This window comes from Atractosteus spatula, chromosome 6 (genome assembly GCF_055471065.1).
Source record: "Atractosteus spatula isolate fAtrSpa1 chromosome 6, fAtrSpa1.hap1, whole genome shotgun sequence".
Taxonomy (NCBI): Eukaryota; Metazoa; Chordata; class Actinopteri; order Semionotiformes; family Lepisosteidae; genus Atractosteus; species Atractosteus spatula.
The window spans coordinates 26174686-26187670 of record NC_142711.1 but is presented as its reverse complement, the minus strand read 5'-3'; positions in this window follow the sequence as shown (position 1 = coordinate 26187670).

Genomic DNA, 12985 nt, shown 5'->3' with positions numbered 1-12985 from the left:
ATCTTACACACTTCCACTCGCATTCACATTTAATGCACCCAGATCTTCCCTTCATATACAGTACCTTGCAGCAGACTCCCTCCTCACTTCTCACAGTAATAAGTTTTAGGTCTGTCCTCTCTCCTGCCATTCCCTCAGCTAGGTGAGCCTCCAAATACTTTATACATAATTTGGATCTATCAAATTCATAAGTATCTAACTGAACTACTGAACAACTGTATTATGGGTATCCATCTCCATCATTATTACTCATTATTATATTGTTAGAAGTTCAGGTTAAGATCATTCATAATTGTTATTGACCTCCAGCAATTCAAACTACCAGCAATGAAGTCTGATGATACCATGATTTTTTTTTTCTAAATTCTATTTTGTACTTATTTTATATGTAATTAACGGGAGATAGATCATTGTTATTGTTTGTGTATCTGAGAAGATCCTTATTCATTTTGACGTGCACAGTAACATGATTTTTAAGCATTTGTAATGCTAATTTGTGCTTTTTTGTGTTTGGCCATAATATCACTTGAACAAGCAATTAAATGGTAAAATGTAATCATTTGATTATTAAAATTTAGTTAAAATTAAATAATTAAATAAATTAAAAGCCTATGTTTTCCATCACCAACTTGCTCACTGAAACCAAGGTTTCTACCCAATGTCAATCATGAGAAGGTTGGCACACACAACGAAGCAGACTCAAAAGTTTGTTAAGCAATTCTATTTTAAGTTCAAACAGCTCTTACAACATAATGCACAGGTGTGAGACTGAGACTAAGCCTCTCAATTTAGATTTATTACACATTATGCAATATTTTAATTTCTGTCTAGTTTCTCAGTTAAGATTTCTGCTGCAGCAGGGATGATGCCATTCACGTCTATGTTTATTTTCCAGTAGAAGCACAAATACAAGAATTCTCGCCTGTTTGTCTTTCATTATAAGCTTGATTAATTATCGATGTATTACCTTAGCATGACTGTTTAATCCATTAGAAAGTCTTCAAAAAAATGACAAAATATGTCAATTCAATTTTAATTTAAATGATTTACTGTTTACATTATGTTATTTCTTGCAGGAAAATTTTCTGTTTTATTGAGACTCAATTTACCTAATCTGAATAATTTAGTGCATATAATCTTTTACAGTGCCTGGCACCTGATCCAATACCTGACCACATAACATTTAATTTCTTCTTGTGTGTAACTAGGTTCTGAGTTCACCTATTTTATAATCCTCTGTCATTGAAGTTTGGAATATCTGGCCTGGATGTCTGCTTAACTCAATTCCTCTTTGATGTGATTGAAATCCCACTATCATCATCTGCGTGTGTAAGTCTTGGGATGAATAATTTCCCAGGGCTTACTATAATTTTAGGAGGATTTACTTGTTTGCCCATCTTGGATGTCCCACAAAGTGCAGATTCCTGCAAAGAAATAGTATTTCTGTGTCCCACCAAACAGACAAATTGTAACAACAAATAATATACGTAAATTACAAAAGACAGAGCAAATATAACAAAAGCACATGACAACTACTAACCTTAACCTTGTTTGTCTAAAATGTTTCATTTTGTATGACAGTAACAAAAAAGGACTATGTTCAAAAGTTGAATTTGTATATTTACTGTACTATAGAGCTTACAACAATGTCAACCCAAAATATATTAATACAGTACTTGTATTTAAAACATGCATGTAATGCAATCCATTGAGCTCACCAAAATATTTGTGTAAGCATTTGACATGCTTTGCCAAGTCTTTCGTGAAGCCACTTTGAGTTCGTGACTATTTCCAGGCTGTTCTGACTTCAGTGTTTTCTTTTTTTAATTGTATTTAAATCATGTAGATTGATTTGAAAGTGTACGATTTTCCACTTTTTTCTCCTGATGAACTCTTTGGCTGCATTGTGTGGACATCAAGGTGATCAAGGTTTATTTTGGTCTTATCCACCCATAAACGTTTTCCAAAACCCAAATTCTGATTTCTGTTTAGTGTTTTTGATGATGATGAGAGTTTTGAATCCATTGTAATTCTGCTGTCTCAGTCTTCTACATACAGCAGAAATCCATACCTTCACCCCTGCACTGTGGTGGTTATGAGTGCTTTCAATGGCAATAGTTTTAGGATTTTTCTTGACTGCTCTGATAATTGTTCTGCCATCTTCTGCAGATGTCTTTAATTATAAATGTAATTAATTATTTGATTATGTATACATCCGCGGATGTAATTATACCTGTGGTTTCTGTCTTCTTTAGTATTTTCTTTCAGGTTCAAAATTAATGAGTTTTCATTACAGATGCAGCCATTCAAAGTGCGCGGCACAGACACGTACCGGAGGTAATTGGCTACGGTCTCACGCATCGTGACGCGCGATGACGCAAAATACCACGGTTCGTGATTGGTTGACCGACAGGGGCACTTGTGGTGCGTTGGTCGGTCGTAGAAAGATTTAAATGTCTTTACTGTGCCCATTTTAGTATTGAATATTTATATGGAATTTTACCACTGAAGGGAAATCTTAGTAGCTGAGCATAAAAAGAATAGGAGCATACTGTAACGTGTGTGAAGGCCATAAACGATATTAATTTTGGAACATAAACATACAGTATATGGCTGGTCTCGGTACTTTAAAGAAAAAATACACACCAGTATTCCATTTCTCCCTAAACATTTTAAGTATCGAAGTCTTTAACTAACGTGATACCGGAGTCAACAAGCATACTTTTAGAATTTGATTAAAAGGGAATATAATATGGAATCGCGTATCTAAAGAAATTAATAACGATATAATTATATTCATGTACCGCAACACAAGAATAGTACACGCTGTACAATGTCTGCTGATACTGTTTCTCCAGGGCTTTTTCAATACTCCTCATGCGACCTTGCTGGTGGCGCTGTGGTTTAGGTACCTGACTCCCACATCACACGTTGGGTGTTTGAATCTAGCCGGAATCATGACTTTTTTTTTTAACAAACATTTCTTTGAAAAAATAAAATGTTTCCTTGGGTCAGAGATTTAATAAAACTTCACTCGCACCAAACAAATTTATATTTCTAAATATCACAACATGATCGAATTTAAGTAATTTTAATAACAATGAATAGTCACCTATGCGTTACAATATAAACATTTATATTGATTTAAATCGTGTTTTGATTTAAATCGCAAACGCGTGTTTAAATATATGTGTTTTTTATTCACAATCAGACAAATGCACCATAAATTGATATCTTTGTCTTCTAAGTATCTTAATAAACTTTCAGCATAGCTTTCTCCCCGTTTAGATTTATTTTTCTTGGGATCTTGGGATCAAACGTGGAAAGATTAGATTGTAATCGTTTTTATTTTTTAAATACATTTTAGAAAAGTGTAATCTATACTAAAAAGCTGTACACCACCTGCTATACAGATAGATATTGCAATACTTTCGGGTTCGGATAGGACAGGCACAAGAACTCAGACTTGCGGAGTTAAAGCAAGTTAAAGCCTTGATTTTATATATCACCTTTAAAAGTGGCATCTCAAAGCAATACAGTAGGTGTAAAAACAGTCAAAAGGACCACAGATTACAAAGTAAATACCCAACACTGATTGTACCCATCTGTCATGCTAATAAAGCACCTTGAATTGAATTGAATTGAGAGGGGGGGGAGCGAGCGAGAGAGCACAGCCAGGACAGGCAAATAAGATACACTCCGCAGACATTCACAACAGCGACATATCATAAAACGTTTGCACATATTGTTAAATTATTACTTGTTTTTCAGGAAGTTAAAAAAACACTTGAATTACTTATCCAGTCTCTCAAAATAAAATTATTTTTCAAGCAATGCAACTAACGTCGGGCAACGTGTTTTTTTTAATCCAACATTGACAGCCACATCTTAAATCTTGTCAGTCAGCTCTTTTTTCTCTATTTGAATTGTGGCGATTCAAACAACTTGGGATAACAAGTGGTCTCAAAGTCACCGAGCTCACAGAGCTTCAACAACAGATGACAATTTCCTTAGTCCTTTCTTAGTCTTCCTGAAATTGTCAGATTATGAGTGAATAAAAGCATTTTATTAAAAACACGTTTGTGTTTGTTTGGGAGCTATATTATGTATTTTTCATATGTAAGATATAATGATGTGTTCCTGCTTACACATCGCATGACTTTAAAAGCTAGAAAAACAGGTTTCGATTCACATTATTTGGCGAACCTTGTTTTGTCAAAGGACAGCACACTTTTCACTTACTGCAATATTATGGACACTTAATTGACTTTTAAAAAAAAAAAACTTTTTTTTGACAGCTGGTACAGCACCCCACTGCGCCCACGCGCCAGCATTATATTCTCATGTACGGGTAGAATATGTTCATTGTCTTCCAATGAAAGAAGGGTTCCTTTCGCCGTATTCGGGAGACAGAAGCTTGCCACGCCCGGACTGTTACACCAACGCATTAGCATGTTAAAGCGATTTCATTGAGGAGCCTAGCTTTCTTAACTAGTAAGTACTGTACTTACTGGGTTTTGGAGGGGGGGAGGTGTCTTTCGCTGGAAATCTCGCCCCCTTCTACTTTGAAAATACCTGTGAAACCGGTTTAATTCGTCACAGCCAGCACTCCCGCAGAGAGGGGGGTTGTACTTGCAGTGCATCGGTATAGATGGGAAAGCCAGAGCCGACCGCTACACCGCCCCCGTGTTTGGGGATGTTTATCATTCTCAGTGCATAACAAGGAAGATTAATAAACATAAACATAATCTCATGGTTAAATAGTCAAGTCTAGCCATGTGTGAGTATAGTCTCACAGAGCTTCAACAGCAGATGACAACTTGTGAGTTCAATTAAGAATGAATAAAAGCATTTCATTAATAACGCGTTTGCGTTTGTCTGGGTGCTGACAAAGTAAAAATTACTTTTTGACAATGAAGAACTGTGTGTGTGTCTCTCTCTCTGCTGGCGTTTGTAATCGTTTTTATTTTTAAATACATTTTAGCAAAGTAATGTACCATAAAAGTATTGTGAGACATATTTGGGTTAACATGTTCAGTGTTCAGTGTGTGGTAATTTGTTTGGTGCGAGTGAAGTTTTATTTAATCTCTGACCCAGGGAAAAGTGTGGTGTGGACGGCTGAGGAGAGAATGCAGGCTCGCGCTGTGTCCGTTATTCGTTTTGTCTTCTTCTGGCTTGGTCGGATAGTTTTTGTTTTTGTTTTATCAATAAAGTTTGATAATCGGCCAGTGAAAGCTCTGTTGTCCTTCACATGAATGCCTGAAACATTGTACCGAACCCAGGATTTTACAGTATTTTTTCTTTAAAATACCAATAACAGCAACATACAGTTTACATAATATGTTGATGTTCCAAAATTAATATCGTTTATGACCTTTATGACCTTCGTTATGCTCTTCGTTAATGTCTAAGCCGGAACATATCATTATATCTCATTTTGTATTTCTTTAAAAAAAATCGTTTGCCCGGCCTAACAGTATTGTTGTTATTGTTTTTATCCTGTAAAGCGCTTTGAGGCGCCACCTTTAAAGGCGCCATATACAATAAAGTTCATTATTATTACTATTGTTAATTTGCTGGACAGAGAGGTGAACATTATTACGCTGAAGACAAAGATAGCGATTTATGTTGCATTGTGCATTGTGCTGCTGTAATACAGTTTTAAATAATTAAAAGTCTAAACAGTATAGCTTTATTTATGGGTTTTAAATAAAGGTGATTTAAATGCGATTTAAATCAATATAAATGTTTATATTGTAACGCATACAGTAGGTGACTATTCATTGTTATTAAAATGACTTAAATTCGATCATGTTGTGATATTTAGAAATATAAATTTGTTTGGTGCGAGTGAAGTTTTATTGTTTGTTAAAAAAAAAAGTCATGGCTCCGGCTGGATTCCGGCTTGTGTTGCGGTACATGAATATAATTATATCGTTATTAATTTCTTTAGATACGCGCTTCCATATTAAATTCCCTTTTAATCAAATTCTAAAAGTATGCTTGTTGACTCCGGTATCACGTTAGTTAAAGACTTCGATGCTTAAAATGTTTAGGGAGAAATGGAATACTGGTGTGTATGTTTTCTTTAAAGTACCGAGACCAGCCATATACTACTGTATGTGTTTATGTTCCAAACGTAATATCGTTTATGGCCTTCACACACGTTACAGTATGCTCCTATTCTTTTTATGCTCAGCTACTAAGATTTCCCTTCAGTGGTAAAATTCCATATAAATCTTCAATACTTAAACGGGCACAGTAAAGACATTAAATATACATATACATACTGTATACAGTACAGTTTGCATACAGTAATATGCTTATGTTCCTAAATCAATCTCTTTTATGAGCATGTGAAAGGCATGGTGAATTGGAGATTCTCAAAAATTACTGTACTTTGCATGATTGGAAACAAATGCGTGATTGCGAAATGCTGTGGTGTTACTTTTATAAAGACGTTCAATGAAAAAAAGATTGTGGACCAGGGCAATACTTTGAGTTTACAGCTTGTCCAAGGTCATTCATTATTAATACTATTAGTAATATCTTCGTTAAAGAGTTTGATGGCGACAGCTCAAACATGAGAGGTTGAGCTTTATTAGCTCCACCTTGCGGAAATTCCGGATACTATTATTTTCTTTGCGGTACTATACGAGAATTTACGGTAACTCGCGATAGACTGCGTAAAGCGCACCGCAAAATAATGCGGTATCGCCCGCTTGTTTTGAATGGCTGCATCTGTATCTATTACAGGCCACCCAAATTGAGCAGATAAGTAGGAGGTTGATGAAGGCAACAATATCTTGGTCCCTATGCAAAACTGACCTTGTTTGTGAATGAAATCTCATATGTGATACCGCAGACATAAGACAAAATGGTTTAGAGACAAATTAAACAAAAATTGTTTTTTAAATTAAAATGCAAAGTATTAAGTCTGACACAAATCCAGCCCTGCAGTCAGCACCATCCCAACAGTCAGGTATGGTGGTGGTAACATAAGGTTAAAGAATACTTCCCAACAGCAAGCTTGTTAGGACCTGGGGGGTTGGAGGGTGCAAAATATAGGCAAATCCTAGAAGAAAACTTGTTTGACCAACCCAAGAATCTACTATAACTCTGGATTGAAAATTCAGATTTCACCAGCACAACGATCTGAAGCACAAGGCCACAAAGCACAACTTGTATCGAAGGGGATTTTTTTTTGGTATACCTTTATGAATGCAGTCTATAAACTATTCCCATATTCTGGAACATTTTTTCCGGGAAAAAAAATAGACAAAATAATAACATCCCAATGTGCAAAACTGGTAGTGATCCATCAAAAACACTAACGGCTCTAATTGTGCTTCCACCAAGTACTCAAAGGGTGCTTTAGATTTAGGTGTCAGCAAACGTATGCAACCAGAACATTTCCTTTTGTATATATTTGAAGGTTTTGCTGACATTCCACCTTCAATAACAATATAACATTGTTCAATTTGATGTTAAATGATTTTAACATGGTTTTAATAAAGAATGTTCATTTGACATAAATTACTGTATACACATTAGTTGCAATTCATCAAAATGTTTTTAGTGTCAGGGAGGGAATACTTTTGCAAGGTACTGTACTGGTGCATCTTCCATGCTTGAAAAACATCTAATGAGACCAGTCCGCCTGCTTTCTGTTTTAGAACAACAACTTGGGAAACAAATGCCAAATGATGTTTTTATCTTGTCTGGTTCAGCATTGTAAATGACCCCATCCACTCTATCCATTTAGTTCATGTTACTAACAGTGTGGCCCTGGTTCCAACAGAGTTAAGATGGACATATCTTGGGTACTGAATACTACATTTTGTCTTGGAAGATCCACGTCTTTTCTATCAGCATTCTTATCTTTAAAAAACCAAGTGGAAAATGTATATAGTTTAGTCAGAATAGAAAGCATCTGTGCTTTAGCATCATTAATGGTCTTTGTTAAAAAGCACATTTAAAGCCCATTCACAACTGATGGACATTATTTAAAGAACACACACCCAGAATGCAGTAGATGACATATATCTCATCCTGTGAAGAAGGAATGAAATGCTTGTTATATAAAATACAAAGAAGTTGTAAACAGGTTTTGTCATAAGCAGATAATGCCTTTATTATATTATTATTTTACATTATCTTGAACTTACATTCTGCTTAATGTTTTAAGTATACAGAACATTAATCTATTGCCTGCATTGTGATCCAAAGATAAAATTCAAATTCTGCAGTCATTAACATTTTTAATCATCTCTTGTAAAACTGAAGTATGAAGTAAATTGTAATTACATGTAAATCCAGTATTCTGTATTTTCATATGCATAAAATATTCCTTTTCTGTATCAGCTTGTATGTGATGTTTTGATTCATGGTTTGATTGTGATTAACTAGAATTTAGGTTTAATATAGTTCTTAAATTTCTAAATTGAAACTATTTTTGTAATATTTCATTTTACTATATTTCTGGATATCATAAGGTAAAATTTGGGTAAAATTTAATCAATTAAATATTAATTAAGTTTTGATTTACATTATGGATTATTAAAATGTAAGTAACAGAATGCTCATTCATCGTTTACCACAGTCTTACAATCACATTAAACACAAATGGAAAACATTAAAAATACAAAGTATGTCAAAATAATTGACAGAGTCAAATAATTGACATTAGAAGGTAATTATGGGTAGCTTGAACTTAACCAAAATAATTTTTTTACTTTACATTTCATACAGACTACAAAAAAACTGTCTCACGTACAGTAGCTGTTGAAATTATTCTTGAAAGGGCAATATTATGATTAATAACATCACTACTAAAAACTGTATTGCCATCTGTTACAATATTGTCTTTTTTCTATTTTGAAAAAATAAAAAAAATAAAAATCACTAGTGCCAAGTGACATGCCTCTGTCAGAAAATATTAGATTTTCATTTTGCCTAGGTTAAATAAAAAAATATACCTATATTATGCAATCATAGTCTTTTGTGTCATCAATTTTGAAGCATTGAAGATATAAATTTGCTTTAGCACTTCATTTTTCAGTTTCTATACTTTTCATGGATACTCAGTTTGAAATGCATGCTGTGTTTCTGAAAATACACAACACTAAGGAAATCTAAACTGCTGTAAATCTGTTAGGAAATTAACATACAGCTTAATTTACCAGTACAAAATTATATTTTTCTTCTTGTGACTTCTTGTGTTTTCATTTAAGTTTAGTGCACTTTAGTGTAAAATATTAAATTAATATCATTTTAATAGTAATATATTTATTAATGTAGGATAGAAATAACCCAAATTCTGTTCTCACTAACCCAAGAAGTCATCAAACCACATGTTGTTTGCTATTTTGTTGGCTGATGTTGCAGTGATATTTGAGTCTAAGCTGACTGGATCTAGAAAAATATCACTAGAAGCAGTAGCTGGTGGTTTAGGCACTGCTGGCAGTAAAGACTCAAACCCAACTATGTCATCAGGAAAAATGTTTCCTTGAGTGGTTGCAACTGAACCACTGGAAACAGTTATTTGCCCCAAACCAAATAAATCATCTAAATTGTCTGAATTTTGTTGAAGAGCTGAAACTGTGGAGGAATCTACTGCCGCTGAAAAATCACCAGTCCCAAAGACATCTAGAAAGGTAGATGGAGTTGGGGCTGAAAAAGCATCTAAGTTAGAAAAGTCATCATCAAACACATTGGTGGTCTGTGCTTGAGGAATGCTTTCAGTGTCAAGGTTATCTTCATTTATTTTTTCATGAACTATTACCTGAGATGACAGGTTCAAATCAAGTAGATCACTGATTTCATCTGATTGTTGTGTTTCCACACTGGAGACCATTTCATTCACCATTTCACCTTCAGACAGCTGAAGAGGGTCTGGGCTAGAAATTGTAGGTTCACTGATCCCTAATATATCAAGTTGATCTTTGCCAGGGTTCATAGGATCATTCAGGTTCATTGAATCAAAGGGATTTTTTAAAGCTATAGTTTGATTGCAGGATGCAATGCAATTTTCAGAATCAAATGATAGTATATTCTCAGATTTACTAATAGCAATTTCTTCTTGTGGCTCGGGTGGACCAAATGGATTAATAATCTCTGTCGGAATGTCCTCTACCAGATTTGTGATTCTTTGTTGTGAGATTTGTATATGAAGGTCTATTTCTTGACTTGTTAACTTATTGATAGAATCATTTACAGTATTCTTTTGTGTCAAACATGGTTCAGGTGAACTAAAAGGATTGATACTGTCTGTGGACAAATCTTGTGGCATTTCATCTGTTTGCTTCAGATTGCTTTCACTAAAGGATGAAAGGGTAGATTTATTTTTGTCTGAGCATATTAATGTTCTCTCAGTGTCATCCATAGTTATTGGGATTAGATAAAATGAGTCTTGAGGTGATCTGTATGGATTTATAATTTCTGTGATATGTGGAACACCTTTGGGGGTTTCCATTAATTCTTTATTGGTGCTGTTAATCTTGTTTGTTTCATTCAGTTGTTTGGAATTAAGATTGTTTTCTTCATCACCCTCCTCTTTGCCACTGGTTGTCAGGACATTTTCATCCTTTTGTTCTTGAGGAATTTTGTCCCCGTCCTCTCCTGAGTCTTTTTCAAGAGTATCAGATTTACTTTCTTTTTCTTTCTTTAACTGTTTTCCCTTTTCTGATGTGGACTGCAAGAGTCTGCCTAGTATGGACCTAGGCTTTGCATCTGGTTTCTTGATCTCCATTGGCTCCTTCTTGTCTGTATTATCTTTGCTACCTGAAGAGAAAAGCATGGACAGAGGACTTTTTCCCTGACCTGATACTTTTGACCATGAGTCTTTTCGAGTATGTGTCTTCCCATTCTGTTTATTCACAAAGCCCTGGGAGTTTGGCTTTTCGGCTTTCTTTGGCTGATTTTCTGCAGTCTCTACTTTTTTGTCTTGATTCAAACATTGATTTAATGTTTCATCCATTTTCTCCTCTGCATTTTTCACAATAACATCTTTTATATTCAGCTTGGTATCCTCAGAGGATATTTTTGATTCTGAATCTAGTCTTTCTGTGTTACTTAGAGATGAGTATTTTTCTGTGGGCTCCTGGCTATTTGCTTTATTTTGTGTCTCAACGTTTACCAGACTATTTTCTTCGTATAAAGATTTTTCATTTACTTGAACACTGCAGGTTTCAACGTCACCTTCATCAGTGTTGCTCAGTTTCTGGTTGGTTTCGTTTTCAATGGTACATTCTGCTCTTGTAATATTAGAAGTAAGGTCAGATTGTGAGTGTAGTTTAATAGCAGAAGAAATTTCGTCCTTTGCATTTTTAGCTATATTTTCTGTTTGGGGTGTTTTATTAATAGAATGTAATTCATTCTCATTTTTCAAAATATTTTCTGCCTCTTCTGCTGACAATTCTTTCTTTGTGTCTGGAGAAGAAGCCCTGGGATGACTCCTGCTGTGTTCCTTTTTCATTCCAGGCTCAGAGAAGAGCTGAACTTCCCCCTTTGGTACAGATTCCAACTCCTTACTGACATTTAGAGAAATTTGGCCAATAGCTAGGTTGTTTTTGCTGGCATTAGCTTTACTGTTATCATCTGCTAAATTACCCTCTGCATTATCAGTCACTTTGACAATCTTTGTCGCTTTACTAGCACTGTGTGTGAAATGATCTGTGTTTTCTGGAATTCTGGGTTGCTCATTAAAGACAGATTGATGTGAGCCTTTTGAGGCTGGTGTAAATGAATCCTGAAGCTCAGAAGATGGTTTTGTAATCAATGAGCTTTTTGAAGACACTTCTTTGACTTTATGAGCTGGAGAAAGATGCTTAACCTTTGCCTTTGTGTTCTCTTGGAACAAAGCGATTTTTGTGGACACTTTCCATGGATGTGATTCTTTAGACTGAGTTTTATCTGTTGTTTCCAGCGGTGCTTTTAGTTTATCATTAACAACATTGTTCTCTTTGTCTTGTTTCATGCACAAGGTGGAACTGGAACCAAGAGAACTACCCTTTTCCTTGAAGGTGTCTTTTTCAATGGAAGATTGGAAAACCCTTCTGTTTACTTCGGGATTTCTGGATAATGGAATATATCTGTCTTTACCCTGTAAGCTATGTCTTACTACAGATTTACTTTGGTTTAACTCAGTTGTTTGTTTCTCAGTAATTGGCTCTTTGAATGTCATTTTCTCTATCTGTGCGAAATGTGTTGTTCCAAGGTCCTGTTTTGGAGGAGGCCAGCTAACTCTCAGCTTGTTTATGGGTTCTGAACTACTTTTGTGTTTTTCTTCCTGGTTACGGCTTGGTAATAATGGGTTTCTTGACCCAATAGTGAGTGGTTCTAAACTTCCATAGGATGTAAGTGACTCCTTTTTGGCCTTTTTCTCATCATCTTTCTGATCTTTGGAACTCTTCTGAAGCCACTGATCTTTGTGCTGCCTCCGGCCAAACCCCTCATCATAGTTTCCCTTCTCTCTGAAAAGCTGTTGGTAGTGAAACATGCAGTAGAACTCGCCACAGAGAGCAGCATAATTCTGCAAGCTAGACAAAAACAAAGAGAAATACATACTTTGGCTTAATTTGTATTTGAAATATGGTTATGAGATATCACAGTTGACTGGTTTGTTTTTCAGCTTATTTAAATGAAAACATACTTGGGTTTTTAATTAGATGTTTTATCTTTGCGATACGAGGTATTTCCCCTTATGTAAATCATTGAATACAAAGAATCTCTCAAAATAAATATTATATTTAATATTACCAGCAGATGGCACCAGAATGTAAATTACTTTCTGAGAGATTATTCTAACCATTCCATGTGGATTACCTGCTCACGTCATTCACAGGGCAGCTGTTAGGAATTGTTATGAATATGTGTTATATTCTCTTGAAAAATGCTTAATAAGTCTCACCTCAGCTTCTTATGACATTGTTTACAACAGAAGCAGTTGTTGTGAAGGACAGATTTTTCAGCAACCATTCTCTCC